At 40.1% G+C, this 27,169-nt stretch overlaps 1 long non-coding RNA gene across 30 annotated transcripts in view; it reads right to left on the bottom strand.

The window, feature by feature from the left end:
* The window catches only part of LOC147369714 (uncharacterized), a 694,358-nt gene that overhangs the window by 277,440 nt on the left and 389,749 nt on the right, over window positions 1-27,169 (bottom strand). For 7 of the 30 annotated variants that reach the window (XR_015167800.1, XR_015167799.1, XR_015167801.1 and 4 more), the window contains one exon: window positions 1,756-2,824. The exons of 21 other annotated variants lie outside the window; for them this stretch is intronic. This is a non-coding gene — a long non-coding RNA (uncharacterized LOC147369714). Of the gene's footprint in view, window positions 1-1,755; window positions 2,825-14,261; window positions 14,529-27,169 lie in introns of those variants that run through there. 2 more of the 30 variants (XR_015167795.1, XR_015167798.1) reach the window with 2 other exon arrangements.

Raw genomic sequence — 27,169 nt, 5'->3', positions numbered from 1 at the left:
TATGGTTTATCCCAGAAAACTCCCTGATTCTTCCAACTTCTTTTTAGCTTCTCCATCACATAATGATGTGTGTGCTCCTTGTGAAACCAGGTTCCTTCCTGTGGAACTCCTGTCCCCTGTAGGGCTCTCAGATGAAAGGTGTTTTTCCTTCCACATTGCACAGAGCCTGAAGGTGAGACTGGGCACTCTCCATGTTCCTCCCAATCATTTATAGTCAATTATTTCCTCCTTCTTTCTTTAAAAACCCACAATTTTTAAAGCATGGGCCATCAAGCTCTACCAGCCATCTTTCTGCTTTGTTTCAGTCACAAGCATCCCACCTTAGCTTCCTTAGTCAATGAAGACCTAACCTCAATGTATGTCTTACTCTGCACCCTTTCTATACTACTCTCTCACAGCCTCTTCACCTCCTCCACTCTATGACTACATCTTATAGTCTTGATCTTTTCCATATAAATGTCAATGTCACTATTCAACTCCTGAGCTTCTCCACCCTTTACTATCTCACCTCCAGTTTTATCCTTCATCTCTATGGCCACCCAATACCATGGCCATAGTTTGTTGTTGTTACTAATAACTGCATTGCTTGTGAAATATTTTTTCAAACATCTACTCTTATTTTTGCAACTATGTAAATTTTTACCCTCCCTTCTTCTCCTTCACAAATCATTGACCTACATCAGGACCTCTAGCCCACGGGACCCACCACTTTTCATTGTCCGTTACCTATCTCATTTCCCCAGTTCCTTCCTTATTTTTCTCCAATTCAATGATCAGTCTCTACAACCACTCCTTTTATATCTTCCCCAAATCCCTGTCTTCTCTCTCCTCTTTTACCATAGTTTGGCAAAACCTCAAGTTTAGTTTAACTCAATCCTCCCCCTAGTTTGCAACAATATTCAAGCAGCAGAAAGGGGCTGGAGAAAAACTCGCTAACAGTCTAACTTGTCTCTCAGTAAATGTATGACCAATACACTAAAGTGGGCTTCTAGTACCACCCAGCAATTTCACTCTATGTCTGTAACTAACCCACTCTTTCAACCTCTGAGATGCATGTTCACATGTTCTCATCTCTTCTGAAATCTTCAGCACTCTCTCCTTTTCCTCTCTCTCAGCTTTTGACATTTTATTTCAGTGAGAAAACCAAAGAAAACAAAAGAGAACCACTGTGTCTTTCTACCACCTAGCTCCTCAAGCCACCTCCCTCTTCTCTCATAAACTCTGTTTTCACACCTGTATAAAGCCAAATCCTCTATGTGTGTACTGGATCACAGACCCAAGAGTTTGCCCTTGTGACCCACATTTCTTTCTCTTCAGAATCAATTTTCTCCTAAATATGGGCTCATTCCCAAGAGCACACAAATAGACTATGCTTTAATCTATATTTTGAAAGATCCCTTCATTGGCCGCATGTCTCTCTCTAGCTATTACATTTCTCTACTCATCTTAGGGGAAAATTCTATGAAATATTAGTATCCTTTCACTCCCTCATATCCTATGCTCTTTTTAACCCACTTTGGACAGGTTTTCCTTCCACCATCACACAGAAGCTACTATAATCAGAATCACTAACAAATCCCATCTTGCCAAACCCAGGGCTAGTTCACAACTCCAGTCTGTGCTCTGCACTCCTTCCCCCGCTTTCTGGTACCTCTTGTGCCTCGGGCATCTTGGTGGACCCTGGTGTGACCTCAATAACAACTGATTCTCAACAAACCTGAATGAAGTATTAATATTTCCAATTTAGCACACTCCTTATCCTAGAGAAAAGCAAATTTAATAACAGGCTTTTATTAAAAACAAAAACAGATAATAAAAAAGCAGCATGCTCCAAGGAATGTATCATGTAATGATATTTCAGGTATTATTACAGAAAGCTTTGTCATTTCTTCACTTTGGAGACAAAGCATTTCATGTAATCTCTCCAGGCCTCCATTTATCCATTAGTAAAATGAAAATGTTAGAACAATTCTAAGATAGTTGAAGTGTAAGAGAGAAATTCTAAGCATCCCTGAAAATGAAATGTATCATTGGTCAGTGGCTAAAGTCAGAACCAATTATGTGTGAAGATTAAAGAACTGGTCATATTACTGGTGTGAGGAGGGGGTGTCCTAATTCTTTGTCAAATATGAAAAATACAAGAGCCACCAATCTAGATTTATATCAGGGCCCTGGAAATTATGGTCCAATCACAGAACTTATGGAAATATGTTCCCTCCTCACTTCTCAGAGCATGAAATTTATTTAATAGGAAAAAAGAGCTCTCATTTTACAGTTAGAGAGAAGGTGTATGATGCAGAGATCCAGGCCCATAGGAGGAGAGAGAAGGAGAGACATCTCAGGAAGGATGAAGAGTGGGAAGGTCTGAGTTTCCAAAAAATGCTACCTACTTCATAGTTTACTGAATACTCGCTTTCTGACTTCTATATTGTAACTGAGAAAGCATAGCTATCTTTCACCAGTGCTCAAGAGTTCTTAAATATTTTAGGGAAAAAAAGTCAATTAATTGTTTATCTTCTTACAATGGCAAATATGCCTTATTCTATTCACTTTAGCATGGTTAAGTCATTATCGCAAGTCTTGTCAAATTCAAATCCAGGCTCCTGGTTCCACGGCTTCACCTCTTCAACAAGACCATACCTTCTTTATTTTGCCACTGGATGCAGGGTAGGTAATGACTACTGAAACTTGAATCTATGTCAAACATTTCCACTACTTCCAAAACTGGCTCTAAATGAGGACCTCCCTGCCAGGGCTGAGATGTGTGTAATCTGGGATGAAATGGGAAATTTGGAGGAATCTTGCTGGGAAAATTCTGGCAGACCTACAAAAAGAACAGATGGAGAACAACGTGAGGACATAATACTGTTCCCTTCTGTTTGGCCACCACTCTTGGCTCCCAGTGTACTCTTGAAAAGACCCATCATGCTTCATGGACAGAGAATATTTTGTTTACTGGCAAGACATTCTGAAGCTTGATTTCCCCTCAGGGATTATAAATTTTATGGTGTGAATAATAACTGATTAATGGCAATTCTATTTTAACCAATATACCTGGACATGATTCCATATGACCACTGCTATTTTAAAAGTAATTGCCTTTTGAGGCTGTCCAGATGAACTGATGGATGGGAAGCCAACAATCTAGGTTATATTTTAAAAATGTTCCAGGTGGAAAAAGATCTCTTTGGCTCCTTTGGTCCAATCTTCTCATTATAACCACGGGAGAAATTAAAGTGCCAAAGTAGGCACCTAACTTATCCAATATCATATTGTAAGCAGAAGCCTTTCTAAGTCTAGAATTCAGATTTCCAGCTTTCCAGTCTTGTGTTCTCATGACTACAACTTTTCTTTTAGTAAATTCTGTAAGCCAAACTGAACACATAGCTCAAGCAAGCAAAGGAAAATATAAAACAAAAACAAAGAAGTAGTAGGTCTGAGAGACTAGGAAGTGACAGCCACAGAATGGAAGAGGCACATTTCCTCTCCTATTTGTAGTTGAGAGAGTGCCTAGGAGAGGTGCTGTTAGAGCATGTTTTCATCTATAATGAACCAAAAACTCCGAGAGTGATGTATCCATTCACTCATTTGTCATGTAGCAAATTTTATCGAGTGCTTGCTAGGTGCCAGTCATTGTGCCAGATGTTGGAAACACAGCCATAAGTGGAATACAGTTCCGACTTTCATGAAGCTTACTTTCCAAAGGAGTAGACAGACCGAAGAAGATAAAGCAAGTAAACACAATAGAAAAAAGTGATTATTACAAAAGAAATACAAATTGAGATGGCAGCAAAGATAAGAAATCAAAGGTTATAACAGGAAAATAATATGGTACACTTGATTCAGGGAAAATCTCTGAGCAAGGGATATTTAAGCTGAGAACTGAAGTAGGATAAAGAGGCAGTTTTGCAGGTCTCCAAGGGAAGGAACATTAGGGGCTGAAATAGATGCATAGGCAAGACCTGGAGGCAGGAAAGGAAGGTGGGTTGGAAGAACTAAAAGAAGTCTTTTTTTGCTGAGATGCATTGGGAAAGAATGAGAAAGGAGAAAGATGAGGGAGAAGTGGAGAGAGGCCAAATGGTGTGAGATCTTGTAGAACAAGTTGACAGTGTTGGGATTTATTCTAACAGCAAAGGGAAGCTAATGAAGGATTTCAAGTTGGGGAAAGATGTGATTCATTTTGCAATTTATGAAGATGACTTCTTCAAGATCAGATGGGCTACATTAAACTCCAGCCAGAAAAAAACAAATATCGTATATTAACACATATGTGGAATGAAATTTAGGAAATCGAATATAGGAAAAATGTATAGATGATCTTATTTACAAAGCAGAAATAGAGAACTCAGATATAGAAAACAAATGTATGAATACCAAGGGGGAAAGAAGGGGTGGGGTGAATTGGGAGACTGGGATTGACATATATACACTGTTGATACTATGTATAAAATAGATAGCTAATGAGAACCTACTGTATTGCACTGGGAACTCTAGTCAGTGCTCTGTGGTGACAAAGAGGGGACATATGTATACATATAGCTGATTCACTTTGCTGTACAGTAGAAATGAATGCAACATTGTAGAGCAACTCTACTCCAATAAAAATTAATTTAAAAAACAAATATATCAATTCCAAATAAATATATAAAACCCAGCCAGGACTAAAACTCTGGCGCCCCAACTCTGCCTGGTGATGAACATGTCAGTTTTCCCTCCAGTGTCCACCTCTCGTTGTTGGTGTCAACATTAAGTGAACTGATGGATACGAAATCCCTTTGAAGAAGCAATCTGAGCCAAATGGCTCCCAAGAGCGAAGAGGCCCCTTGTACCTTTCTTCACACAGCGCCAGTACACACGGGGTGCTGAGTATGAGCTGGAGACGGTGATAACCCTAATCCAGTTCTCTTGCATGTCCTCATCTTTTCCTCACAACAAGCCTGACACGATATGCAATTCTGAGCCTGATTCATATATGAGGGAACTGAGGCTGAGAGAGGTTAAAGATCCTTGACATCTATCCCAAATCTCAATTAATTATATTCATTACTATGTCTCTTCTCAAACAGAAAGTTCTTAAGATCATCAGCTTTTGACAGTGGTAAAAAGGCAATACAAAGTCCCAAATTAACCTTACTATTAATAAAATAGATATACATTTCTACCAAGGTTCACCAATGTCTCCAAGAGACCCACATGTTTTGGTCTAAACTATAATTGTCACAGTAATACTCTGATATCATCCAATGATGTGAGGTCACCAAGTAGCAGTGGAGCCCTAGAAGGAACAGACAGAAATATATCAAAGGATGCCTAAGCTAATGGGCTTGGAGACGAAGAAACCAGAGATAAAAGAGTCTTGTTGTCAGATTGACTGAGACATATATTGAGAAGCCTGCTTTGAGCAATGATACTGCTCATCTCCTCAAGGTTTCCAGTCCATTAGTAATAACTTCCAAGTGAGCCAGGCTCTATTAGGAGGCTAGGTCAGTGGCTTTAAATGCCTAAATCAATCTTAATGTTGAAAGAGTATCTGGATTTATTTTTACCCCAATCAACTTTCTTCCCAACAAGGAAGAAAAGATTTGTTCCCTGAAAGCCTTTTGTTAAAGAAGAATTTAGTGGAAGAGCATATCAGAAAGAGAGAGAAGGGGGAAAAAAAATGCTTTCCATTCTAAATTAATCAATCTGCCTCTTGGTTACTGAGTATCTTAAACGGTACCCATCTCTCCCCACCTCTAGCCCTTGTTTCCCCATCTACAAGTCAAAAATTCAGCTTAGGTTATATTTAACGGTTCTACTGTTCTAAAGGTCCTTGATCTTTATTTAAACTCCCAAATTAACTACTCTCAATAAGTCCTGAATCTCAGCTATTTAGAGTCAGTAAAGTGCTTATAAGAAGCCATCCACGTACTCCTGGTTCCATTTGTTAACAGTGGTGAATCCTTGTGATACTTGAAGCATAGGAGAACAGTCTATGCCCATGCATAGAGAAGAGGGAAAGACTGTCCATTCTTCAAGGTACTGGGCTATGTCTTTGCTAATCTTCAAATTTTCATGAAATAGCTATGTGAGGACCCGTATCCATCCCATTAGCTGCCAATGGCTCCTCTCCAGTAACTCAAATATCCCTTTATTGAAGAAGCTCATACATAAGGAAGAAAGGAGATGGATTTACAACACTTTACTGATCCATTGCCTCTAACTTGGGATAAGTTCATGATGGTCTGTATTCAGGCCTATATTCCAGGATCACCATGGCAACACTTCCCATCAGTAAAAATGAGATGGTAATGAAGACAGCTGCTGTATAATAACTGCGCATAAACAAGGGCAGAGCTTCTAGAGGGTAAAGGGGAAGGAATACATACTTGTATTCTAAGGTTTATCAGAAGGGTGTTTCCCTGGAAGAGGTAAATTGATTATATGCAGTTCTTATGTCAAGATTTGGAGTTGAATGCTACATTTCTATTCCCGATTTGTGGCATTCTCATCAGGCTTGCCCCCTGTGGTCTGCTATAAATTGCACCTTGATTATCCAGATATTTGTTTCCCACTCGTATTATAAATGGGCCAGTATAGGGGAACTCATTTGGTGGTATATGGAGCATTATTTCTTTTCAGGGTCCAAGTCTATCTTTTCCTCACTTGCAGTAAATAAAAAGCAATCAAAGAGCTGAAAATCTTCTGAGAGTGCAGAAGGGAGTATCAACTGGGGAAACCCAAGAGTCTTACTTCGTCTTTCTATCTCCCTCATGTAGCACAAAGCCTTGCACTTGGTCGGCACTGGCTAGTGTTTACCAGATGCATGGATAGACAGGCAGATGGATATTAGGTTTCCCCTGCTGATATTCCTATTACACTGTTCTCTGCCTGCCCCAAAAAGTGTTGTCTAGTTTCTCTGGTCCTGACACCTCTAACTGGGTAATTTGCTGCATGCTGCAGCACCTCCAAGAATGGGATATATCTTAGCCACTGCTGCTGCTGCTAAGTCACTTCAGTCGTGTCCAACTCTGTGCAACCCCATAGATGGCAGCCCACCAGGCTCCCCCGTTCCTGGGATTCTCCAGGCAAGAACACTGGAGTGGGTTGCCATTTCCTTCCCCAGTGCATGAAAGTGAAAAGTGAAAGTGAAGTCACTCAGTCCTGTCTGACTCGTAGCAACCCCATGGACTGAAGCCTACCAGGCTCCTCCATCAATGGGATTTTCCAGGCGAGAGTACTGTAGTAGGATGCCTAGGTTAATATAATCAGAATCTTGGCCAAAAATAACAGCTCTGCAATGCCTCATATTAATCTTGCTGCCTTTCTGCTTGAACTGCAGAAACGGCCACTCCATCACTCTCATAATCAGTTCAGTTCAGTTGCAGTCACTCAGTTGTGTCAAACTCTTTGCAACCCCATGGATTGCAACACACCAGGCTTTCCGGTACATCACCAACTCCCAGAGCTTGTGCAAACTCATGTCTGTTGAGTCGGTGATGCCATCCAACCGCCTCATCCTCTGTTGTCCCCTTCTCCTCCCACCTTCAATCTTTCTCAGCATCAGGGCCTTTTCCAATGAGTCAGTTCTTCACATCAGGTGGCCAAAGGATTGGAGTTTCAGCTTCAGCATTAGTCTTTCCAATGAAAAATCAGGGTAGATTTCCCTTAGGATTGACTGGTTCGATCTCCTTGCAGGCCAAGGGACCCTCAAGAGTCTTCTCCAACACCAGTTCAAAAGTATCTATTCTCTGGTGCTCTGCCTTCTTTATGGTCCTATTCTCACATCCATACATGACTACTGGAAAAATCATAGATTTGACTAGATGAACCTTTTTTGGCAAAGTAGTGTCTCTGCTTTTTATTATGCTGTCTAGGCTGCCCATAGCTTTTCTTCCAAAGAGCAAGTGTCTTTTAATTTCAGGGTTGCAGTCACCATCTCAGTGATTTTGGAGCCCAGGAAAATAAAGTCTCTCACTATTTCCATTGTTTCCCCATCTATTTGCCATGAAGTGATGAGACCGGATGTCATAATCTTTGTTTTTTGAATATTGAGCTTTAAGCCAGCTTTTTCACTCTCCTCTTTCACTTTCATCAAGAGGGTCTTCAGTTCCTCTTCACTTTCTGCCATAAGGGTGGTGTCATCTGCATATCTGAGGTTATTGATATTTCTCCCAGCAATTTTGATTCCATCTTGTACATCATCCATTTTGGCATTTCACATGATGAACTCTGCATGTAAGTTAAATAAGCAGGGTGACAATATACAGCCTTGATGTACTCCTTTCCCAATTTGAAACCAGTCCACTGTCCTATGTGTGGTTTTAACTGGTGCTTCTTGACCTGCATACAGATTTCTTAGGAGGCAGGTAAGGTGGACTTCCACAGTTTGTTGTGATCCACACAGCAAAGGCTTTAGTGCAGTCAATAAGGCAGAAGTAGATGTTTTTCTGGAACTCTCTTGCTTTTTCTATGATCCAACATATGTTGGCAATTTGATCTCTGGTTCCTCTGCCTTTTCTAAAACCAGCTTGAACATCTGGAAGTTCTTGGTTCACGTACTGTTAAAGCCTAGCTTGGAGAATTTTGAGCATTACTTCACTGGCATGTGAGATGAATGAGTGCAACTACGTGGTAGTTTGAGCATTCTTTGGCATTGCCTTTCGTCGGGATTGGAATGAAAACTGACCTTTTCCAGTCCTGTGGCCACTGCTGAGTTTTCCAAATTTGGTGGCATATTGAGTGCAGCACTTTAATAACATCATCTTTTAGAACTGGAAATAGCTCAGCTATAATTCCATCATCTCCACTAGCTTTTTGTCCCAAGAAAAGGAAATGCAAAAAGGCAAAATGGTTGTCTAAGGAGGCCTTACAAATAGCTGAGAAAAGAAAAGAAGCTAGAAGCAAAGGAGAAAAGGAAAGATATACCAATCTGAAAGCAGAGTTCTAAAGAATAGCAAGGAGAGATAAGAAAGCCTTCCTCCATGATCAATGCAAAGAAATAGAGGAAAACAATAGACTGGGAAAGGCTAGAGATCTCTTCAAGAAAATTAGAGATATCAAGGGAACATTTCATGCAAAGACAGTCACAATAAAGGATAGAAATGGTATGGACCTAACAGAAGCAGAAGATATTAAGAAAAGGTGGCAAGAATACACAGAAGAACTATACAAAAAACCAGATAGCCACAATGGTGTGATCACTCACCTAGAGTCAGACATCCTGGAGTCCAAAGTCAGGTGGGCCTTAGGAAGCATCACTATGAACAAAGCTAGTGGAGATGATGGAATTCCAGATGAGCTATTCTCATACTGGGTACAACACACTACTCCATACCAGAAGCCTTACACCAGTTGCCTGTTGGCAATTCAACTTGCTGCTGTCTTCTTCCAGCATGTTCTGCCTGCCAGACAAGGGTCTTTCAGAGCACCATGGAACTTTCCAGTTCCTTCCAGTGGATGTGACCACATTCAGTCATCTCAAACGGCTCGTCAGAAGTCTTGTTGGAGACAGGAAGAGTTTCCCTGTCTGCTGATCTGCTTTATCCAAGGCCTGCTATGCATGGACCTGCTTGGAGTGTTTCTGTTAGATACTCTTGCCATGAAGAGCCAGTAGGACAATTCAAAAGCCACTGCTTCTCAGCTGAAAAGCTAAAACCTGGATTTTCAAGACAATCTCTTTAACAAGTGGTGCTGGGAAAACTGGTCAACCACTTGTAAAAGAATGAAACTAGAACATTTTCTAACACCATACACAAAAATAAACTCAAAATGGATTAAAGATCTAAACATAAGACCAGAAACTATAAAACTCTTAGAGGAGAACATAGGCAAAACACTCTCTGACATACATCACAGCAGGATCCTCTATGACCCATCTACCAGAATATTGGAAATAAAAGTAAAAATAAACAAATGGGATCTAATTAAAATTAAAAGCTTCTGCACAACAAAAGAAACTATAAGCAAGGTGAAAAGGCAGCCTTCAGAATGGGAGAAAATAATAGCAAATGAAGCAACTGACAAACAACTAATGCCAAAAATATACAAGCAACTCCTACAGCTCAACTCCAGAAAAATAAACGACCCAATCAAAAAATGGGCCAAAGAACTAAATAGACATTTCTCCAAAGACATACAGATGGCTAACAAACACATGAAAAGATGCTCAACATCACTCATTATCAGAGAAATGCAAATCAAAACCACAATGAGGTACCATTTCATGCCAGTCAGAATGGCTGGTATCCAAAAGTCTACAACCAATAAATGCTGGAGAGGATGTGGAGAAAAGGGGACCCTCTTACACTGTTGGTGGGAATGCAAACTAGTACAGCCACTATGGAGAACAGTGTGGAGATTCCTTTAAAAACTGTAAATAGAACTGCCTTATTACCCAGCAATCCCTCTTCTAGGCATACACACCGAGGAAACCAGAATCAAAAGAGACACATATACCCCAATGTTCATCGCAGCACTGTTTATAATAGCCAGGACATGGAAGCAACCTAGATGTCCATCAGCAGATGAATGGATAAGAAAGCTGTGGTACATATACAAAATGGAGCATTACTCAGCCATTAAAAAGAATACATTTGAATCAGTTCTAATGAGGTGGATGAAACTGGAGCCTATTATACAGAGTGAAGTAAGCCAGAAAGAAAAACACCAATACAGTATACTAATGCATATATATGGAATTTAGAAAGATGGTAATGACAACCCTGTATGCAAGACAGCAAAAGAGACACTGATGTATAGAACAGTCTTTTGGACTCTGTGGGAGAGGGAGGTGGGGGATGACTTGGGAGAGTGGCATTAAAACATGTATAATATCATATAAGAAATGAATCGCCAGTCCAGGTTTGATGCAGGATACAGGAAACTTGGGGCTGGTGCATTGGGATGACCCAGAGGGATGGTATGGGGAGGGGGGTTCAGGATGGGAACACGTGTACACCCATGGTGGATGCATGTTGATGTATGGCAAAACCAATACAGTATTGTAAAGTAAAAATAATAATAATAATAATAATAATTTAAAAAAAAATTCCTACCAGACAGCCCTGGGTTCTCATCTCAGTTCTGCTATAGCCTGAAGTAACCAAGTCTCTGAGAATCAGTTTCCCTATCTGCAAATGAGATAATAGTAATGGGACTATCCTGAAGAACAAATAATATGTAAAATGCTTAGGAATGACTGACGCTCTGGCAAGGAACAAAAGCCCTGCTGAGAATCACGAGATCACATACACCATCCTGTCTCCTCACTCGCTGCTGTTAGAATTACTGTCCCAGGCATGCATTTCATTCCTCAAAGACTCCAGTACCTGGTTTAGAGTGTCTCTTCACAAATCCCACCGTCATGTTGGTGCTTCACCTCCACATGTATAAATCCATATGACACTCTGCCCATTCAGTTTCATGACCATCTCATCTGTAGTGGCCCCCTCAACTCCATCTGAGCCAATCCATCTTGCACCATACTCTAGATTTTTCCTTTAACCATAATTATTCTATCTCTAAAACGACATATCTATGAATCCCACTCAAACCATATCCCCTATTCTTCCAGTTTGCCTCTTCAGCTATCCCCAAGGCAACTACCAGTTCATGAATTCATCACTCCTCTTTAAATTTCTATTATTTTAGTCTCCATGATCAATTATTTAAAATACACTTAATGATACTCAAACTCCATTGTTTCTCTGTTTTTTTTTTTTTTAATTTACACTTTTCAGGCAAATCTCTATCCTATTTGTGAAACTTTACCTACTGTATTTATGACTATAATCCAACAATCAAGCATGATTGGTTAAAATCATAGAATAGAAAAGAGTAGTTTAGTAACATATCCATACTTGAAAGAAAAACAAGTCTTCTTGTGGAGCCAATAAGCCTCCATCACTCACCACCCTGTCACTAACAAGTAGGTTCCTCAATAGGAGACAGTTTCCCCTCTCACTCGCTACTATATCCTGGGGACAGAGCAATATCTGGCTCAACAGATGTGTGCTGACAGATGGACTGACCGGTCTAACGTGGACCTTCATAACCCAGCAACCTTACAGCTTTTACTGATTAACTCAGTTTCCTACTTGCTGATAAGCCTCTACTGTCCCCAAATTTCCACCTGACCTCTGACTTTTTGCCACCCATTTCCCTCTCCCAGTCACCTCTTTGATGCCTCAGTAGAAGTCATTTCTTTGTGCTTCACAAAGAAACTAGAAGCCCTCAGACACAGGCTGGAGTCACTCAAGTTTCTGCTACAAAATCTAGAAATCATCTTTCCTTCTGTCACGATAGAGGAGCTGTCTTTTCCTCTTTGTTAGGGTCAATTCTCCTAACTCTGGAGGTGTATGCCCCCTTTCCCACCTACTAACGAATCTTACACACATATAGTGTTCTTTTGCTCTTTTTAAGTTCTCTCTCTTCTGTCTTTCATCCATTTTTCTCTCTCTTTCAAAGGGATTCTTTCTGCTTTTAAAAAAATCTCTTTTATTAAAAATAGTAGTAATCCCATAACCCAAAATTTACTCTCTAGTCTCAATCTCATCTCTCTTCTTCCCCTTCACAGCCAAACTTCTCAAAATAATTTCTACAATCGCTGCCTATTCAAAAGTCCTCATTTCCTTACTTACCTCTGTCTCCTCAGATCAGTGCAATCCACATTCCCCACGATTACAATTATACACCTTTTGTAGAGTCAAGAATGATTATCTTGACTTCTTAGAGAATCTCTTAGGCTCCTTCTATCTTGAAATTAAATGTTGGAATTCCTCAGGGATCCGATCTAGATCCCCTCTCATTTGTACTCTTTCCACAGGCAACCTCACCCACACCAAGAACTTTAATTGTCCTCTACCAACAAATCTTCACACACTTACATGTACAGTCAAGATCTTCTTTGTGAGTTCTAGTTATGTATATCCAACCACTCCTGGATTTTTACGAATAGCTGTAATCAAAATGTATCAAAGCCAACATGTCTAAAATAAAACATAATCCCCCCTAAGTTCAGGCTTATTTCCACCTTTTTTATTAATGTGAATTTACCTATATTTTGGCTGGTATGATTGACTAGATCATCATCCATTCAATTACACAAGACCAAACCTAGGAATCATAGTGATCACTCTCTTCTCCTTCTCTCTATATCCAAATCACCAAATTTGTCTGTTTTACTCCTTAAATTTCTTCCAAATCTAATTCTTTTTTTTTAATTTTATTTTTAACTTTACAATATTGTATTGGTTTTGCCATATATCAACATGAATCTGTCACCCCATTGATCGTTAGGGTTGATTCGGCTGATCTGGCTGGCTAGGCGGGTGTCCCCTTCCTCCCTCACCGCTCCATGTGCATCCCTCCGGAATCTGTGCACTCGGTCGAAGAGGACGACCATCCCCCATAGAGGAGGACCGGTCTTCGGTCCAAGGGTATACGAATAGCTGCGCTCCCGGCTAGAACCTCCAAACAAATCTAATTCTCTTTATCTCTGTCCCACAAATCTAGTGTAAGCCCTCCTCATTCATCTCATTTACTCCTACAATTATCTCCTGATATACTCTACATTGACTCCTAATCCCTCAAACTATTCATACAGTAACTGGAGGTATTATTTTAAAATGTAAACTTGGTCATGTCATTCCTATGCTTCTGATCCAATAGATTTTTATTATCTTAGGCTAAACACCAGAATACTTAAAATTATCCATTAAGTCCCACATGACTGCACCACACTCCCCAGGATGCTTTCATTTGTTCTCTGTATTTCAAGCACATGATCTTTCATTCCGTTCCTCAAATAAATCATGCTTCTGCTAGACATGGACCCTTTCCATATATTCATCTCTGTGTAAATTTTTATCCCTGAGCTCCCTTCACCTGGTTAATTTCTACACATCCTCTGATATCCTTATCTCCTCAGAAACTTCTTTGCCCTGCCAGGTAAGACCAAGTCTCCATATTACGTTCTAAGACTAATGAATTTCTCTTTCACCATAGTTACTCCAAATACAATCACACATCATCTTATGTGTTTATCTCACTAAATGATTGTCTTGCAACTAGATTCTAAGCATCATGGGGGCAGAATTATATTCAGCATAGTGTTTGATAAATAGCTTAAATATTAATACTGAACAAATTACTCAATAAATTGTAGTGGTGGTTGTGATAATAGTAATTATAAGGATGGTATTATAACACTCTTTCTATGGAGACAAACAAATCTAGGGAAAGAGAATACTCTGAATTCAAGCTTAGCCATATTCTCTTACGTGGCACACTGTTCTCATTTTCCTGGGTCCTAAATACACCCATGGCTTAATCTGGCAGATCAAAGAGGAAACAGTGAGATGACCATATAAAGACGTGACTTTCACAGGTTAGGTGATGGACCTCTGTTGTTATTGCCTGTCTGGTTCTCTCCTCCCATCTTCTAGTGGGGAACTGGACCTCTTCTGTAATTCATAGCATTAGGCAAGAAACCTAAGCCAAGTCAATCTCTTTATTCCTTTGGAGAATGTCATTCTTAAGCAGAGATCCTAAGGGAGAGAATATAGTTGGAATCAGGTATCAAACAAACAACAGTGTCCCAAAGACGCTGCTCATAAGCATCTACTGCCTGACTCTTCAGCGTTAACCTGGTTCCTCTCCTGCTCAAGGCTAGGTTGTTTAATCCCACGAATTACCCTTAATTCTGTGAATTGCAGAGTAGGCTACACCTAAACAAGTTGTGTTTGTTTGTTTGCTTCTACAGAATCATTGGTGCTCTCCATCAAAGAAAACTACCTGATGAGATGAAATTATATAGAACAGATTTTCTCATATCAAAAATACATATCCTCTTCAAGTTTTCATACAACATTTATACAAATGAATCATAGATTAGAACTAAAGAAAAATTGCAGTAATTTCAAAAGGCAGAAGTTGAATCAATATTTTAACATAAAAGATTTAAAAAATTCAATCATGTAAAAAAAATCACAGACTTATAAATTGCCTTCAACTGAAATGTGATTGAGGACAAAAATCAATATTATATTTATGCATTCTACTTCAAACCATTTATTGGATGGTTGGCCTGCTTGGTACCAGTATAATGACCACTGATCAAGTCTTTTTATTAGTAGATCAAACTCCTTGAACTGTTAGTGCAGGAAAATAGCATTTATTGAATACTTGCTGTGACCAACATAGACAGCATATTTAAAAGCAGAGACATTACTTTGCCAACAAAGGCCCATCTAGTCAAAGCTATGTTTTTTCTAGTAGTCATGTATGGATGTGAGAGTTGGACTATAAAGAAAGCTGAGCACTGAAGAACTGATGCTTTTCAACTGTGGTGTTGGAAAAGACTCTTGAGAGTCCCTTGGACTGCAAGGGGATCCAACCTGTCCATTCTAAAGGAAATCAGTCCTGAATATTCATTGGAAGGACTGATGCTGAAGCTCCAATATTTTGGCCACCTGATGTGAAGAACTGACTCATGTGAAAAGACCCTGATGCTGTGAAAGATTGAAGGCGGGAGGAGAAGGGGATGACACAGGATGGGATGGTTGGATGGCATCACCAACTCTATGGACGTGAGTTTGAGTAGGCTCTAGGAGTTGGTGACGGACAGGGAAGCCTAGTGTGCTGCAGTCCATGGGGTCTCAAAGAGTTGGACATGACTGAGCGACTGAACTGAACTGCTGTACACCAAATACTATGCTTAATTATTTATACCCATTTTGCATTTAATCCTCACAACAATGCTAATGAGTCAGGAATTGTTAATCCCACTTTGGTCTTAACTGGTATCTCAGTGGTAAAGAATCTACCTGTCAAGCAGGAGATGTGGGTTTGATCCTTGAATTGGGAAGATTCCCTGGAAAAGGAAATGGCAACCTACTCCAGTATTCTTGCCTGGGAAATCCCATGGACAGAGGATACTGGTGGGCTACAGTTCATGGGATCACAAAAGAGTTGGACATGACTTAGCAAATGATCACACATGCAATCCCATTTTACTGATATGAAATTGATGTTTAGATAGGGTACATAACTTGCCCAATGTAATATAGATTCAAGCAGCAAAGTTAAATCTAGGTCTGCCTAACCACAGAACCCTGGTTCTTCTTACTATACTACTGACAAGTTCAGTATCATCAATGAAAAAGCAAAACCTATGAAAGAAACGTGAGACCAGAAGACCAGAAAGAAACTTGGAGAAAACCTGATCATCACAAGTAAGACTCTAGTGTCACACAAGCTGAAAGCTTCCTGTCCTTCCAACTTTCTTCCCTCCTCCTTCCTTCCTTCAAGAATGTATCCATCCATTTAACCAGGCTTGATTGAGTGCTCTTTGTGCTTTCATGTGGCAATGCTGTCCTAGCCATGGAAGTGGAATAATGAGTAAGAAAGAGTGCCCTGCCATTATTAATCTTAATGTATTTATTGGGAAGACTGACAGCTTCTTTATTACTGATGTGTGTGTCTGTATGTGTATTAGTGGCTCAGTCGTGTCCAACTCTTTGTGACCCCATGGACTGTAGCCCGCCAGGCTCCTCTGTCCATGAAATTCTCCAGGCAAGAATACTGGAGTGGGTTGCCATTTCCTTCTCCAGGGGATCTTCCCAACCCAGGGATCAAACCCAGGTCTCCTGCATGGCAGGAAGATGCTTTACCATCTGAGCTACTAGGGAAGCCCTGTAGTTGACAAGTAATAAACTGCAAAAATATCTTGGGAGCTACAAAGTATTTTCCCAAAGTATTGTGAGAACTACAAAAGCTTTGTGAATAGGTGATATAAGAATAATCCATATTTTTCTGCATAAGGACATGGAAGTACACATATATATAATAACTTGGCCAAGGACCCATTACGCTAAACATCCCTGAGATGGTGGAACTGGGGTTATATACAGGTCTTCAAGTCACTGGGATTAGGACTGCTAATCAACATTAAACATTCAAACAACTAAGATTATGGCATCCAGTCCCATCACATCATGGCAAATAGATAGGGAAACAATGGAAACAGTGATAGACTTTATTTTCTTGGGTTCCACAATCACTGCGGATGGTGACTGCAGCAACGAAATAAAAAGATGCTTGCTGCTTGGAAGAAAAGCTATAACAAACCTAGACAGTGTATTAAAAAGTAGAGATGTCACTTTGCCAACAGAGGTCCATATAGTCAAAGATATAGTTTTCCAGTAGTCATGTATGGAAGTGAGAATTGGACCATAAAGAAGGCTGAGTGACAAAGAATTGATGTTTTGAATTCTAGAGCCAGAGAAGACTCTTGTGAGTCCCTTGGACTGCAAGGAAATAAAACCAGTCAGTCCTAAAGGAAATCAGTGCTGAATATTCACTGGAAGGACTGATGCTGAAGCTGAAGCTCCAATACTTTGGTCATCTGATGGGAAAAATCAACTCATTAGAAAAGACCCTGATGCTTGGAAAGAGTGAGACCAAGAGGACAAGGGGGCAACAGAGGATGAGATGGTTAGATGTGATCACTGACTCCATGTACATGAGTTTGAGTGGACTCTGGGAGATAGTGAAGGACAGCAAAGCCTGGTGTGCTGCATTTCTTAGGGTTGCAAAGAGTTGGACATGACTTAGCCACTGAATATCAACAACTTAACTCTTCCCCATTTTCTTCTCTGGTCTAGATCAAGACTTTTTATTGAAATGAATGGCAAACCTCAGCTGGAGAGCCTGAGGGCAAACTAAGGAAGAGTATGTTATGCTGAAAAGTTCTGGCATTCTTAGTTTACATTCCTTTCCATTTCAACTGCTGTTCATAGTGCTCTTCACAGCCTGCTCCATTAAGCCTGGGAAAGACTCCTTCTGTGGTATTACAATCCCCTCTCTCCTAGGTTTTGGTATTTGGCCCTAAGGACAGACACCAGACTAATTTAAAAAGCAGGTTAACCTGTGAATTGTGTGTATGTTAGAGGTGGAGAGGGAAAGAGATGGAGGAGCAGAGAGATAGCAAGCTAGGGAGAGAACAAACTTGGTTAGAAGTTGAAGTACAAAGAAACTATCAGTTTAAATTTTAACCTGGGCAAGCGACTCCCCCTTTCTGCCCTTGAGTTCTTTCTGCATAAAATAAAGCTATGGAAAACAACAACACTATAAATCAGATAATCCCCAAGTGTCTTTCACCCTGAGAATCAACTGTTGAATATTCACTCTGTAAGAAGCAACCCACTTCTTCCTGTATCACCACAGGCACTGCTAATAACTTGGTACGAAAATGCATGGAGAAATTAGAAAAACCCAACAAGCCCTGCCAGCTCAATGGGAGCTCCTCCACCATCCTCATGCCATGCCCAAGATCCTCCTCCAGAGATCATGCCTAAGTTCACAGGATCATTCCAATTAAAAAAGAACTGTCAAAGTTATTTAGTCCGGTGTTCCTCACACTTTAATATGCTCTTGGGAGTCCTGCTGAAATGCACTCTCTGATTGAGGAAGTCTGAGCTGGAACCCAAATTCTGCAAGTCTAATAAGCTCCCATGTGACACTCACACTGCTGGTCTGTGGAGGGCACTCTGAAAAGTAAAAAACTCATTCATCCTTGTCTGATTTATAGTCTTTTCCAGCACTTCTGAGAGGTCTCTAGGCTCCCTTGAATGTCTTCTCTGCTAGGAAAGTCCCTGCCTCTCAGACAGCTTCCTTTATTTGTATTCAGAGAACCATTAGAAATCTCTTCCTTATTTAACTTACTACATACCTGCTTGTAGCATCATTATTTGGGTCAAAGAAGCACCACGGGAGATGTTTATGTTCCACATGACAATCTTCCAAAGTGCTCTTTCCTCTAGCACCAATCCTCCTGGGGGCTTTGTACTGTCACTTTGATGGTTTCTAATCTCCTTACTACTTTGGTTGCCCTCATCTGACTCCTCAAAATTCTAACTATTTACTGGAATGTTGCCTTTTAGTCTGTTTCTATGGTGTTATCAAAAGTCTTCTTTGCTATGTATTACTTATGTTGGGCAAGTTGTGTGAAAAGGTGTTTCAAAGGAAAAAATAGAGACCATTAAACATGAAAAGATAGTCAAATTTAAACTAAAAATTAAATAATACTGTACCCCTAAAAGGAAACTTTGCTGATGTTTAGTGTTGGCAAGGTTTGGGGGGGGGGGGTGGGGATGGGGTGGGGCATATGGACTTCCAGTCTCCTCAGTAGGACTATAACTCTGAAGAGCTTTGGGGAAGGATGAAAATGTGAAAGTTAACTTTTTTTTTAGTCTCTCTAACACCAGGCTTTACAAAGAAGGCACAAAAGGAAGTTACAAAGAAGTATATTTCAGGTCAATTACTTTTAATTCTATCTTTTTGACCCAGGAATCTTACTTATCCAGTTATTGCAAATGTTTTCATCCTACTCAGCTCTTCATCCTGCATTTGGCAATATGACTATTATTACTATGACAACTTCTTCTACAACAAACATGAATAACAACTAATACTTACTTAGCATTTACCATGTGCCGGTACCCATGTCAACTCACAATAACCTTGAAGTAGATAGTATTATGGTTTGAATTTCTACAGAGGTGTAAACAGTGACTCAGAAAGGTTAAGGATTTTAAGGTCACACAGACAGGAAGAGGTGGCCACTTAGTCCTGTTGACATTCTTCTCTATTTATATCTCCTCCCATCATCTCCACTGCCGTGATCTAAGTCCAAGTGAATGTAATCTCTTACTTGTATTACAAGAAACAAGAAAAGCCTGTATCCCCTCATATTCCTCATCTCCATCCATTTCCCTACTACAGTCAAAAGAGATCTTTCTGTAGATTGTGTCATTCTCCTGCTTAAAACTGCCACTGGCTCCTTCAGTAGAAAACTGAAATAAAATCAAAGAAAGTCCTTGGCACAGTCTACACTTGTCCCTGCATGGTCCCATCTCACAGCATGACTCCCCTGATTCAAAGGCCCCTCACCCCCTCCTCCTGTACTAGACTGCTCCCCTCCCACCACAGCATATTTGCACATGCTCTTTGCTTGCTGTGGCATGCTCTTCTCCCAACTCCCACCCTCAACACTTCCTTCTAGTTGCTTTTCATCTCTCAGGTCTTAGATCTAGATCACATCTTATAGTTTTCTTAATAAAGCACCTCTCTTATGCAACCCATTCAAGCTAGTTTTAGAAAAGGCAGAGGAACCAGAGATCAAATTGCTAACATCTGATGGATCATCAAAAAAGCAAGAGAGTTCCAGAAAAAACACCTATTTCTGCTTTATTGACTATGGCAAAGCCTTTGACTGTGTGGATCACAATAAACTGTGGAACATTCTTCAAGAGATGGGAATACCAGACCACCTGATCTGCCTCTTGAGAAACCTGTATGCAGGTCAGGAAGCAACAGTTAGAACTGGACATGGAACAACAGACTGGTTCCAAATAGGAAAAGGAGTACATCAAGGCTGTACATTGTCACCTGCTTATTTAACTTATATGCAGAGTACATCATGAGAAACGCTGGGCTGGAGGAAGCACAAGCTGGAATCAAGATTGCCAGGAGAAATATCAATAACCTCTGATTAGCAGATGACACCAACCTTATAGCAGAAAGTGAAGAAGAACTAAAGAGACTCTTGATGAAAGTGAAAGAGGAGAGTGAAAAAGTTGGCTTAAAGCTCAACATTCAGAAAACTAAGACAATGGCATCCGGTCCCATCACTTCATGGCAAATAGATGGGGAGAAACAGTGGAAACAGTGGCTGACTTTATTTTTCTGGGCTCCAAAATCACTGCAGATGGTGACTGCAGCCATGAAATTAAAAGAGGCTTACTCCTTGGAAGGAAAGTTATGACCAACCTAGACAGCATATTGAAAAGCAGAGACATTACTTTGTCAGCAAAGGTCCATCTAGTCGGCTCAGTTCAGTTACTCAGTCGTGTCCGTCTCTATGCGACCCCATGAACCGCAACACGCCAGTCCTCCCTGTCCATCACCAACTCCCGGAGTCCACCCAAACCCACGTCTATTGACTCAGTAATGCCATCCAACCATCTCATCCTCTGTCTTCCCCTTCTCCTCCTGCCCTCAATCCTTTCCAGCATCAGGGGCTTTTCCAATGAGTCAGTTCTTCACATCAGGTAGCCAAAGTACTGGAGCTTCAGCTTCAGCATCAGTCCTTCCAATGAACACCCAGGACTGATCTCCTTTAGGATGGACTGGTTGGATCTCCTTGCAGTCCAAGGGACTCTCAAGAGTCTTCTCCAACACCACAGTTCAAAAGCATCAATTCTTCTGTGCTCAGCTTTCTTTATAGTCCAACTCTCACATTCATACACGACCACTGGAAAAACCATAGCCTTGACTAGATGGACATTTGTTGACAAAGTAATGTCTCTGCTTTTTAATATGTTGTCTGGGTTGGTCATAACTTTCCTTCCAAGGAGTAAGCGTCTTTTAATTTCATGGCTGTAATCACTGTCTAGTCAAGGCTATGGTTTATCCAATGGTCATGCATAGATGTGAGAGTTGGACTATAAAGAAAGCTGAGTGATGAAGAATTGATGCTTTTGAACTGTGGCGTTGGAGAAGACTCTTGAGAGTCCCTTGGACTGCAAGGAGATCCAACCAGTCCATCCTAAAGGAGATCAGTCCTGGGTATTCATTGGTAGGACTGATGTTGAAGCTGAAACTCCAATACTTTGGCCACCTGATGTGAAGAGCTGACTCATTTGAAAAGACCCTGATGCTTGGAAAGATTGAGGGCAGGAGGAGAAGGGGATGACAGGATGAAATGGTTGGATGGCATCACCGACTCAATGGACATGGGTTTGGGTGGACTCCGGGAGTTGGTGATGGACAGGGAGGCCTGGTGTGCTGCGATTCATGGGGTCGCAAAGAGTCAGACATGTTGAGAGAGTGAACTGAACTGAATTTATGCAACCCTGCAATAATTTTACACTATGTATGAGATTACTTGATTAATCTGTCTCTTCAACTAGATCACCAAAAAACCCTGCATACTTTTATTCAAAATACTTCCCACAGTGACAAGGACACTGAATGATGTTATCTACAAGTGCATGCTTGCATGTTCAATAGTGTCCAACTCTTTGCAACCCTATGGACTGTGTAGCCTGCCTGATTCCTCTGTCCATGGGATTCTCCAGCCAAAAAAACTGGACTGGGTTGTCATTTCCTTTTCTAGGGGATTTTCCTGACCCAGGGATCAAACCCATGTCTTCTGCATCTCCTGCATTGGCAGGTGGATTATTTACCACTGATCCAACTGGGAAGCCATATCTATAAGTAGCCCTGTTATACAAAGAGCACTAATATGGAAAATTGCCATTTTCTTTAATTTGTGGGCCAATTTGTAACAGAAAATCTAGATATGCTCCTACGTGAAAGTTTGACAGGTTCTAATAACTTGAGTGCTTAAAATTTAATGTTTTAACTTAAAACAGAGGTCCTTTAAAATGTGAATCCCCGAACTGAGTACATGTCAGCTATGGACTGACCTCCATGTGAATATGTTGGGTCCATAGTAATACTCTGTTTGAAAGTAGATATCCCAGAAATACATGGCTCAGTAGTTCACATGAGAATAAAATAGCATTTGTAGCATGATAATTCTGACTCATGAATAAGGCAAAAGCAATGGGTTAGGTCCTGTTCAGGTCCTGGCACTAATGATAATTTTAACTATGTGACTTCATGAGGCATTTAACCTCTCTAAATCCTGGATTTTCTTGCCTGTAAAGTGGAAATAATAAAATTACTTCTTCATTGGGTTGTCTCAAGGATTGTATTAGAGGATTCAAGGAAAGCTCTTAGCTCAGTTCCTGGCACCTAGTTAACATTCTATCATGGAAGCTGGCACTGCTGCTGATGCTACCACTGCTCCCAAGAAGGAGGATGAGGCTGAGGAGAAGGATATTTTCCCTCAAAAATATGAGAAACTTAAAGAAATAATATGATTTTAGCAATTTCAGGGCAGGACATTTAGCCAGTAGGGCTTTTCTCTACTTGTGAATCATACCACATAGTCTGAGGTTGACTTCCATTGAGCCCCCTTCTGATCTGCAGAGAAAACTATTCCAGGTGACACCTTCATAAAGAGATAATTACTAAACTCTCCATTTATTAGTGGTTTAAACACCCTTAGTCATTTTCTCTTTCCAATTAATATAAGTCATTGAGACTGAAGCTGAAACTAACTTTATGTCCATCAGATAGTTTAGAAAGAAATCAACAGCTACCATGATTCTCTTCCTGGATACATAGCATCTCCTGCCACAGAAGCTCTCACTGACGTTGTGGGAAATTATGAATCCAGAGAAGACTTTATGAAAATTAGGGTAAATCAAGGTCCGCTTCTTCTTTCCGTCCAATAAACCTACCAAAGTGCAGATCCACTGGGCTTTGTAAACAAAAGACAAGATTAGTCACCAAAGGTAAAAGGACTACCATATTTGCAAAATGCCATCAGTATTATAGAATATTAGGGCTTTAGGAGTCTTAGCCTTGGGATAAGGAAACTCACACCTCGAAAAATTTAGTAACTTATTTACAGATAACTGAAGACAGAGTCAAGACCATGATGAAAACATTCAGACATCTAGAAGTAATTATGAAATGGACTACAATGATTATATAAGGCAGCATAGATATGGTAAAAAAAAAATGAGATGTCAGGTCACCAGGTGGAATCTCAAACTCATTTCTTGACTAAGTGAGTATTTATTGAGTGATTAGTCTATCCAAAGCGTTATGCTAAATACTAGTAATACTATCATTAGTAAGACTGGGTCCTGCACTTTGATATATGGTTGAATATAACACTGTAAACCTGGTGTTTTCTATAAAGAGCCTGTTACATACTGAGTTTTGTGCACTCCAAAATCCACATGTTGTCTAATGAGGTGGATGAAACAGGAGACTATTATACAGAGTGAAGTAAGTCAGAACGAAAAACACCAATACAGTATATTAATGCATATATATGGAATTTAGAAAGATGGTAACGATGACCTTATATGCGAGACAGCAAAAGAGACACAGATGCATAGAACAGTCTTTTGGACTCTGTGGGAGAAGGTGAGGGTGGGATGATTTGAGAGAATAGCATTGAAACATGTATATTATCATATATGAAACAGATTGCCAGTCCAGGTTCAACGCATGAGACAAGGTGCTTGGAGCTGGTGCACTGGGATGACCCTGAGGGACGGGATGAGGAGGGAGGTGGGAGGGGGATTCAGGGTGGGGAACACATGTACACCCACGGCTGATTCATGTCAATGTATGGCAAAACCCACTACAATATTGTAAAGTAATTAGCCTCCAATTAAAATAAATAAATTTCAAAAAAAATCTGAAAAATAAAAACAAAAAACAAAGTCCACATGTTGAATTCCTAACCCCAGTAACCTCTCAGTGTCATCTTATTTAAAGATGAGGCCTTATAGAGGTAATCAACTTAAAATAAGGTCAACATGGTAGGCCCTAATTCAATATGACTGGTGTCCTTATAAAAGGGGGACATTTTGAGACAGAATAGGACACAGGGAAAACACCATGTGACCATCAAGACAGAGCCTAGGGTGATGTGTCTACAAGCCAATGAATGCTGAAAATTGCTAGCAAACCATCAGAAGAAGGAAAAGGCATGGGACAGATTCATTGTCACAACCCTCAGTAGGAGCCTACCCTGCCAATACCTTGATCTTGGACCTCAAGCCTCCAGAACTGGAAAACAATAAATTTTTGTTGCTGAAGTCACACAATCTGTGGTTCTCTGATACGGCAGCCCTAGAAAATTAATGTACAACCCAATAGAAATTATTTGAGGTTTGGTGAACCACTCAGTCTTTTCAACTCTGTCTTTTGTCACACAAAAGCAGCCATAGACAAAGCATAAACAAACAAATGTGGCATTCTAACAATACTTTATTTACCAAAACATGTGACAGGATGTATTTGGTCTCTGGACTGTTTTTCTGACCCTGCTATCAAGTGTTAAAGTGAAGGCATATAAAAGGTAAGAGTAGCACACAAGAAGGACACCTCACCCAGCCTGGAAATACAGGTGATGTCTTCTCATAAAATGTTCTGTATGATGCAGACATGCTAACAGAGTGAAGGGAGATGAAGGAGGAGGGAAGATGACCTCAAGGAGAAGGAACAACATACACAGAGGTCTGACGATCTTTGTGGGGGAACTGCCAGCAACATACTGTGGCAAGAGCATGTTTGTAAAGGAGACTTAGGAACTAAAGTAACAGAAGAGAAGGAAACAGATCGTGAATCACTTTATGAGTCATATTAAGGCAATGGAGACCCTAGAAGGATTTGAAGTAGAAGAGATATATGGTCATATTTGTATTTCAGAAACATTATTCTAGCTACAAGACAAGATAGGACAGGAGATGGAGCAAAGTAGAAGTGAGGGACCAGCTAGAAATCCAGTGGAGAGATGATGGTGGCCTGGAAGAGGGCAGAGGTAGTGAGAATGGAGAATGGTGGATGATATATATATATATATATATATATATATATATATATATATATACACACATACATACACACACATATACGTGTGTGGGGGTGTGTGTGTATATATATATTCACATGCATATATATTTGAGATAGAAAGGTATAATGGACAGGGAAGATTTGCACACAAATCAGATGATAGTGCGTAAACGAGAAGGTGGAGTGAGTATAATACACACCTCTCTAGCTTGGACAACTAAGCACATGGTAATTCACTCACTGAACAGAGAATATAGGAGAAGCACTTTTTAAAGGTGGAAGATGATGCATAAACTTGGTTTTAGACATGTTAGCTTTGAGGCGCACCTTAGATACCAAGAGGAGATACTGAGTAAGCAATAGCACCTGTGCAGCACAATATGACTGTTCTCAGGAATCTTAAAGGTAAACTAATACTAACTGACATAACCTGATAAAATATTAACAGATGGCCAATCAGCCTCAGTTGAGGGACTTTAGTGACATGGTTGATCCATTGCCACTGTAATCTACTCCAAATGCTCAAAATCTTCCTCCTTATATTGACAAGCTATTGCTCTCAGTTCTCCCCCAGGAAGTGAATTAGGATAAATCAAATTCTTCTTCCATTACAAATGTACATTTTTAAATAGTTGAAGGCAGGAATAATGTCTAAGCCAGGCTTCCTCTTTCCTAGAACAGTAACTCCAAATTCCTCTACCATTTCAGTTGTCCTCAGTAAACAATGTCAACTTATTAAGTCCCTCTTTAAAAGCAGGAGTCAAAACTAGAGCCAATAATCTTGGTCTGGCCTAATTAGTGTGTAACAGAATTGATGATAACCTTCCTTGTTTTACACACTACATTTTTGTCAATGTTATCCAAGGTCATGAGCATTTCCTGACCCATGAGGATGCCAAAGTTAAAAAATGGGAATGTTATGCCTCTTTCTAAACCAAGCTTCTGTTCTCACTCCAGAGTCTCTGAGAAATGTGTTCAAACTGCTCACATCTATAACAGAAAAACTTTCTTATGAGATGGTGACAATTTTCCTAATTACTCCTTCATCAAGTATGATTGCTTCATAGACAATCTAGTTTCTACAACACCTCTTTATTTATAATCCATTTGCTGAGTACATTCTCAATATCCAGAGCACTACTAGATGTTAAAGGATGAAGAAAAGTCCCCAGAAAGATGGGACTGAGAAGCTACACCCTCATATCTGGTCTTCCTAATAGTCTTAGCACTGTGTTTTGAATGGTAGACTTTTCCATATTATCCTGGATGAAGAGAGTATCTATAAAGCTTTTTCTCCCCAGCCCATCAATGCATAGCCCAAAAAAGAAATCAACTTTTGTTGTTTAAAGTTACTGAGAGTTTGTGTGGTTTGTTACTGCAGCATAATGTAGTCCAATTTATTAACTCAAAACTGGATGTGGAAGAAGAGCACTGCTGTAACAAAAACTCCAAAATACATGGCATTAAATAAAAACTACAGTGAACTACCAAAGAACAAATGCTAGAAAAGGTGTGGAAAAAATGGAACCTTCCTATACTGTTGGTGGGAATCTAGGTTGGTACACTCCCTGTGGAAAATAGTATGGAGGTTCCTCAGAAAACTAAAAATAGAGTTACCATGTGATGCAGCAATCCTGCTCCTGGGCATATATCTGACCAAAATAATAATTCAAAAATATGC

The sequence above is a fragment of the Bos grunniens genome, chromosome 7 (assembly GCF_055505025.1).
Source record: "Bos grunniens cultivar Pamir isolate PY7600 chromosome 7, Bosgru_T2T1.0, whole genome shotgun sequence".
Classification (NCBI taxonomy): domain Eukaryota; kingdom Metazoa; phylum Chordata; class Mammalia; order Artiodactyla; family Bovidae; genus Bos; species Bos grunniens.
The sequence above is the reverse complement of the archived record's forward strand: the minus strand, read 5'-3'. Positions and strand labels throughout refer to the sequence as shown.